A 9126-nucleotide genomic window follows, 5' to 3' on the forward strand; every position below is an offset into this window, starting at 1 on the left:
ACGCCGAGCTGGTCCCATCAAATACAGAGCATGACCTTGGAGCCGTGAATATTCGGTTTGGCCGTCGACATGGAAGCATGGCCGGGAACTCCCCATGATTTTCTGCGCTTGGGATTATCGTAATGAACCCATTTTTCGTCCCCAGTCACAATGCGATGCAGAAATCCCTTCCGTCTTTGCCTTTCAAGCAGCTGTTCACAAGCAAACAAACGCCGTTCAACATCTTTCGGCTTCAATTCGTACGGCACCCAATTTGCTTGCCTTCTGAATCATTCCCATGGCTTTGAGGCGTTTTGAAATGGTTTGTTGAGTCACTCCCAATGATTGTGCCAATTCTTCTTGATTTTGACATGAGTCTTGCTCAAGTAATGCCTCCAATTCTGCATCTTCGAAAACCTTCTCTCTTCCACCGCTATGCCGGTCTTCGATGTCAAAATCACCGTTCTTGAAGCATTGAAACCACTCACGACACGTTCTTTCACTAATAGCGGCCTCACCATAAGTATTTCAGAGCATTCGATGAGCTTCAGTCGCAGATTTCTTCATATTGAAGCAAAAAATTAAAACCTCCCGCAAATGACGAGAATTTGGCTCTAAACTGACATTTTCAATCGAGAATAACTTTATGATGCAGACACATATCGACTAATGTTTCTATTGGGTTATGTTGACAGATGCCCAAGTTTGACGTTGTATGACGTCTATGATCTATTTATTTCGACCACCACTTACCACTAAAGCTATCTATAGGAAAACGGCGGAAGCAAAGTTGTACACCTAATAATATATATATATATATATAAAAAAGGAAAACAAATAAACAAACTGTAGAGAAAAGGTATGAAAATATTTATAAAATAAAAACTTACTGTTTATAAAACTCTTCATCTTAAATAGGAACGTAAAATCTCATGGAATCATACATATTTGGAAAGTGTTGCAGTAGTGGTCCGTCTGAACGACTGATGCAGTAACATTGCCCAAGCTTTTTCTAAATTTCGTCCCCTCCATCATATTTTTTCAGGAATACATATGGAATTGTTCAACCAACATAAGCAAGAGATCAAAAATGCAAGCGCTGATATACGATAGCTTTGTTAGTGTAATAAAAGATTTTAAAGATATTCGACACATTATTACGACATATTTCTCGATGACATTATGAATATAATTTTGATATTGCGACATTACCAAATTGTATGCATAATGATATAAAATTTAAAGATTGAGATACATAACGACGTTGTCAAATAGTGCACATAATGATATGGGGACTCACCCCGTTGCAGTCCTACTCGTCATAGTATTCGTGCTCTCTCTCCTCGTGCTCTCTCTCGTGCTATTCATTCGCGCTCTCTTCTTCCCGTATATTCTCTCTCATGTTCTCTTTTATTCTTGCTCACAATTTTATTAAATAAATATGGTTTTCATTTTACGATTTTTTAATAATATGACTTAACAATGATTTTAATTTAGCAACTAATTATAATAATATAATATTTCTAATGAATATAAATAGTTCTTCGAGTATTCCTAATTATCAAACCATTATAAACTATTATTGAGTAACTATCGACCACTTATTATGTTGTACTACTAAACAACTATCATATTATTAATTAATTCTAAGTAATTAGAAAAAGAAAGTTCTTTTCCACTCGCGATAAGGAGAAACAGGAATGTGCCGGTTTGAAAGTTACGTGACAAGCAAATAAAGAAGTCTTAGGGAGAAAAAATATTTTAGAATTGTGAAGGAAACCCAGAAAGAATTAGAGATTAGAATTATAATTTCTTATTATTCCATTTTTTATTTTAATAATTTGACTTATTTTAACTTATTGATTTTATTTTAACTTATTTGAGGAAAAATTGCACGCCTTCTTATCATATATAATTCTAAACAACTGAATAGAGGCAGAGAAAAAGGAGATTGAAAATAATTTTAAAAATAGTATATATTTAAGTATCATATTATAAATTTTTTATAAAACATTAATTTATTTCTTACTTTAAACGCAGTTACATATATAATTTTGACTGAAGCGCACATTACTAATTTACTCCATGACTGAAGTTTCATAAATTTCACGTAATCTTTTAATACATCACATTTATTATTAATACAATTTTGACGTATAGTAAATCATAAATTGTTGATATATTTATTGTCTCGCACGCGATTTTATTAAAAAGATATAATATTCATTTTATGACATTTATGATGCAATTTTATAATAGAATGATACGAGCACAATTTTAATAATATTTTAATGGTATAAGTCAATCAGCGCGTTTTCTTATTAAGTAATTTATTTTCACTAAGAAGGAATGCTGAAGAGATTAGGGAAAAGATAAATTTTCGAAGAAATATATATTTTTTTTAATATAGATTTATTTATCTAATATTTAATGCAGCATGTACAATATAATTTAAACTATAGACCATTATTTTAGAATCTATAACAGAATTTTTTTTATCATAAATTTTGTGCAAAGTGTTTGCAGCATCGTGTTTACTAGTATTACAATTTTCTTAAAATTGATACAAAATAATTTGAATTTTTCACTAACACCGTGCGTACTTCGTTTATAGTACACATATTCGACACATTGCTCGAGCTCAAATAAGAAAAGTAGGGTTATTGGTTTCATGTACAAGCATGTATCATGCAATGATAATTTTACGTTTTTCGTATCACATACTTTAACAAGTTTTACATTTAGGTCTTGAATCGGTGATGATGATGATGGGACAGTTGACTGCATTAATCGCTCAATATCTGCACATCTCTCGATGGACGTCTTTCACGTAGTATGAGACAGGATTATGCGGTTACCTCGATTGTCGCTGATCGCAATTTCTACATGAGACGTAGATCCCACGACGATCTCGATATCCAAGAATTTATAATTTATTTACGCTGTCAATGTCAATATATATTTCCTTATCAAGATATGAGGTATGTAGTGAGGTTTCGAAAATGTATGAGAAGATGCTCTAGAAAATAGAAAACATGTAAATAGATCTTAAAAAAGTACATAACGTATAAAACGTATAATCAAAATTTTATAAAAATTGAATAAACTTACTGTCTCTTACTTATTTTAATATAGATATCATAATTTTATGACTAAAATAATATATATTCCACAATGTCTGTATGTGTGGATGCTTCGCTGTATGTTCTATCAGTAACACTATGAATCGTACAATGATATGGATAGATTGAATAGGAAGATTTAAATTTACGTAATTATCGAACTTCGAATCACACACATTGATATGTTTATATATTTGTTATGTCTTATGCTTGATACACCATGTATTATTGTGAGTAAGAACGTTTCGAAATTCAAGTTGTTTGTACTGCGACTCAAATGTATCATCGACGAGCAATATTGTTTATTAATTTCACACAGAGTAACATAAACGTACAATTCTTATTTAACGTTTAAAGTATAACAACTTCATGTTTTTTGATGACTGCGACTATAATTATTCACTGAGTGTAGATGTATTAGAGCTCTCTTTCGTTCATTTTCCAATTCATTATTTTATATATATCATTTATTTTTATATTTTTTTACTTTTATTTCTTTTTTTTATTTTTTTTATTTATTTATTTTTTCTTTTGGATGGAGTATTTAATGTAAAATTTTACTTATCTTTACAAAATATGCGAGTTAATTTTCAGTAATTGCCAATCAAGCCTATATTAAATTATGCAATGGCACATATATAAGAATGCACTTTGACGAAATCGAATCTTTTTTATATCAGCGTCAATGACAATAAAGTCTGTCTATTATTCATACTCTTTTCAAAAATGAGTTTAGACAATGTTCAATATGGAATTTTATCTTTATATATGGTAGTGTTAGTTTTTCAGAATAATGTTATAACGAATAATATATTTGAGACATACATCACGAGACGGTATCTAAGTTATTCTAATTGCAGAGAATTCATTCCCCACATATCTTTAATATTAAAAATGTTATGATATCTTTTTAAAGGTAATAAAAGACCAACATTGTTGGTCAATTGATCTCTTAGATGAAAATAAATACTTTATTTCTTTGAACGGTTTATGTCACTGCTACAATATCAAATTATTGCTTAATAACGATAATCATTGTTATAATAGGATTGATTAAATTGCAATATGGTTCTGTCTCATTATTGTGATCAATCATAAACTTTCTATTGATACAATAGTGACATTTTAGCTATACAGTTTCTAAATAGATTTCATACAATTACACATTATTAATTTAGTCCCTTTTTTTATTCTTTTTATTTTTTGTTTTACGTATATCTTATAAAATTATCTTAATTACAGGAAATATTAATTTTATTTATAAAAGATTTGTTTCTTTACTAAGAAATAATATATGTATGCGTATGTTGTATACGCTATAAATCATAAAAAATTTCTATAATTAGGTAAATAAATTTTAATCCCATCAATTAAGTAAATGAAATTTTATAACCGACCAAAATTGATTTTATTACCTAAATATTTCAGTATGAATTTATACAAGTATAGTAGACAATTCTATAAAATAAAGTCCTTTCCAATCTTGAAATGCAATCAGGAACTATAAAGGCGAGAACTATAATAGTATTAATAGTATTATAAAATGTTATATTATAATTATGTGTTCATATTTGTCCCCTTGAAAAACAATGTTCACTCACAAATTGTTAGCTTTTAATATTATTTAAAACGAACAATTCATATTCTATAATAGAAACCTTCATAATTTGAAAAGTACTTACAACACTGAATTTACTGATAATACAACTTTTGGCGTAAAATATTATTTAATTTCTTCACTCATTTATTTATTGACATAGTTGTATTGACACAGTTTAAAGTATACGTGCTTCACGCAATTTTTCAGTTCAAACATAAAAAACGCAATTGACGAACTCGAAGTGAAATGATCAGCACGATCTTCCTGCTTCGCGTACGCCCAATGAGTACCTGGTCTCTCGGCATCACCTAAATTTATGATACTGCTTTCGTTTCGGTATACTTCCTCCTTCCTCCCCGTAAGGTAGTACGCATAAAAATACCTCTAAAATATGGAATGCGCATAAGTTTTGCCAGTTGTTGCAATTCTGCAACATTCTTCTTTAATAGTTGTATCCTTAGGTATTTTTATCATATTTTTAATTTTTTTTTTTATTTTTCTTAATTTTCTCTGTTGAGATCCTTCGTCCACGTTTATAGGAGTGAAGTAAACTCTATGACCTTCCATGTAACGATTATGACGTTTCAGTTCTTCCTTGACGCTGTGTGTATTTATTTTCGTTTATTGCTTTTGTAACACCTGCCGCGCCACCAACCAGCGAGCTAACGACTCCCAGCAGCGGTAGAATAGGTAAGAAATCGCCGCGTTTCGCTACCGGAAGTATTCACTTTTTCGTTGATTTCTTGTTTGTTTTCAAATTCATATCGATTTTCTTGGCTTTCATAGCCACCCAAACAGCAATGGCAGCAGCTCTTTTTCCGAGAGTTAAATCTGTCGCAGTAATACGTTTTCGTGCTTTCTCTGCGAGTATTTCAGCTACGTGTTTCCTTTCGCGAGATTTTTGTTCCATGAAAAAGCACTGTCGTGTTCGCGACACGCCGAATTCAACAGATTAATGCCTCGATCGCTTCTAAATCAATCGCTTTTCTAAATGCGTTCCTGAACCGCAAAAATGATATTCGGAGATACGTAATTTGGAATGGAAGTGCGTTTATCGCGTGATTTAAAAAGCCGCAGTCTTTTGTTGTAGATGACATTCGCAGCAATTTTTAAAATGGACCATCGATAACAAGGTAAATTAAAATTCAAGCACCGACGATGTTGCTGAACTTCTGAATCAGCTTTTATATGCTCAGGTAATTTGTCTCACAGTTGTAATTTTAAAATTTTTGTAATAAAATTATTTTCGGTATGGTATATTCTCTTTGGCGGTTAAACTATGTACATTACAATTGTCCGACACAATAAAAAACATTTTTAATACTAAACAGTTTCGCTCTACGCGCTTCTATAAATAGATCCGTTCTCGATGCAATTTTTTCAGTTTATATCAGTATTGTGGAGAGGGTGAAGAGGTTCGTGCTACAATCGCAAATAATCAACAACAAAATACAGACTGAAAAAGAAATGCGCAAGCATGGAAATATGTTACCGATTTCTATACGTGTTATTATCTGTGATCCATCAAACAACGGTAAAATAAATGTGCTGATAAGTTTACATGTGCTGATAAGCTAGAAAGTCCACATAGCATACGCTTCGAGTGTACTCGAAATCGTTGCAACAATCAAAATATCGATATTTGGAGAATTTATTAGCTCCGATTGAAGAAATTGATTATTTTACATTCTTCAATAATAGCGATGTCGTTTCACTGAACGAGACGTTTCCAAATTCCATTTTTATCTTTGACGATGTAGTATGCGATAAACAAGATGCAATCAAAAAGTACTTTGCGATGGGTCGACACGCGGATGTCGACTGTTGCTATCTCTGTCTGACGTATGCAAAGATACCGAAGCATCTTATAATGTAAATCTGTTGATCCTGTTCAAACAGGATGGTACCAATCTGAAACGTGTATAATGATCATGTATACAAAGTCAAACATGATTTGTCTTACGAGCATTTCTGCGAACTGTGTAGCTGTTGGGATGCAGCAAAAGTATTTGTAGTGACAAAGATAGTGCGCTCACAAATGGATGGTAAAGGATTTAATGAATTTGCGATATCATAACGTGGTTAGTTGTTATCGTTACGTCAATTACGCAACGTTCTCTTTCGAATACGATATGGATAGCAGCAAGGAGCTGAAGAATTATGAAAGAATAGCGAAGCAGATTGCGAAAACCAGTGATTCAATTCGTAAAAAAATATCGCGCTTTGAAAACCGGTAAAATAAATGAAGATATAGCGCTGGAGAGACACTTTCGTCGAACCTCTGAAACAGATTGTCGAAAATACCGTTGGCAAGGAATCTCAGCCGATTAAGAAAGAAGTAAATATTGCAAAAGATAAAATTATTAAGAAATGAAAACCTATAAATAACAAAGATAACGAAGATGATAATGATGATGATGATGATGATGATGATGATGATGATGATGATGATGATAATGATGATGGTTTCTGGATGGACAAAGCATGGCTTCAATTAACACTGTCGTCTAAAAAGCAACGAACAAAAGGACCGATTGTCATGTCGGATTCATTTAATTCTACGTCGACGCAAATTATTGTACGAACATTTACATTCTCCCTTAGCCGAAGATGTGTATGAAACGCCCAATGAATCGCTTGAAATATTAGTTAAACAGTTTTTGCAAACGACAAGTTCGTGAAGAGTTGCATAAACTGGGGCAAAAATAAATAAACATGCTTCTCGATGGCGACAGAGAAAAGGAGATCGATCACGTTTATGACGTATATCTCAATGAGAACGGCACGATACTCGGTGATAAACAGTTCGATTTAGATACGAGTGATTTAGTAAATGGATTTTGTAAATGGAGTAAAAAAGGCAAAGGTACACCTGGGTTGTATGAATTAATTTTCAAAAGAATTTCTGACGACACTTTACACAGAGAATGATAAACATATTTACACAGAGATATTTACACAGAGAATGATAAACTAACAAATAAAATATGTTGTTAATAACGAATGCTCATAAGCACAGTTATAAAGGATAATCCAATAGCGGGTAACAAAGGGTACAAATATAAGAATATTGTAGCACCCTTGGAATCAGGTAAAATACAAAATGGAACGGGCATACTACGCGCCAGGAAACTAAAAAAGTTAGTAAAAAAGTCGAAAAAGTAATACCGCGTGCCATCCTAAATGAAAATAAAATCGATTATGTTCATTGAGATGATCCTAACGAACTTGTGGATTGTCTTCGATTGCTTGAAGCGTCAGGCAGATCATAATGATAACGAAATCTTATCCATTATCGAGAAGTTTCGTGAAGCTGGCTTTATTATAAATTGGAACGGAATACGCAGTAATTTTAGTCAACGTCGAAACATTGATCAATAACGTTTGCATAAGATCTTTATAATATTTTTTTGCATTGTATACCAAGACAAAAAAAATATCTAAGAAGAAAAGTCTTAAAAAGTGGACAGATAGAAGAATTGCATGCTCCAGCGAGAAAAAATTTTCCACGCAAACATGTTATAGTTTATGGATACGATGACCTGTGGCAGGCTCGAAATATGTCCTTATACACGATTCAACAAAAGTTATCACTATATTTTTACCGTTATCGATGTATTGAGTAAGTATACATGAGCCATATGACTCAAAAGAATGGAAACGAAATGGCTACTGCAATAGCAAAGTAATTTTGCAAAGCAAAATAATTCGAGACGATAGAAGATGCCTGAAAAATTTGCAAATTCCCGATGGGAAAAGAATTTTACAACGCAACCGTACAAAAATTCCTGAAAAAACACAACATAAATCATTATTCAACGTATTCCATAAAGAAGGCATCGAACGATTTAATCGTATATTGAAAAATGATATATGGGAACAATTTACGTACAATGGGAATTACAAATGGATCGTCTTGCTGCCGCGTCTCGTGTCAGAGTATAATGCACGAAAACATCGAACTATCGGTATACGATCTATCGATGTGACTTTCACAATCGCCAATAAACTTTTACATGTGTACATAAAGTAGCATAAAGACCGTCACACTTCCACGATTCAAAGTGGATGACTCGGTACGTGTGAGCAAATTCAAAACTTCTTTGAGAAAATCTTTGAGAAAGGTTACACGCTAAATTGGACCACGGAGGTGAATCGTTAAAGTACAGAAACTAATCCCACGTATCTTCTAGAAGACTATCGTGGAAAACCAGTCGCTGGAGGAGTCTACGAGTACGAGTTACATAGCATCGCTAATCCCGATGTATATCTAATTGAAAAAGTGTTATGTAAAAAAGGGAATGACGTTTACGTGAAATGGCTGGGATTTGATAATTCACACATTTCATGGATACATAAGAACAATGTGTTATAAATAAATAATAATATTTCTACGAATTATATATCGTATATTTATTACAATAT

The sequence above is a fragment of the Atta cephalotes genome (genome assembly GCF_000143395.1).
Source record: "Atta cephalotes unplaced genomic scaffold scaffold00026, whole genome shotgun sequence".
In the NCBI taxonomy this organism is placed as follows: Eukaryota; Metazoa; Arthropoda; class Insecta; order Hymenoptera; family Formicidae; genus Atta; species Atta cephalotes.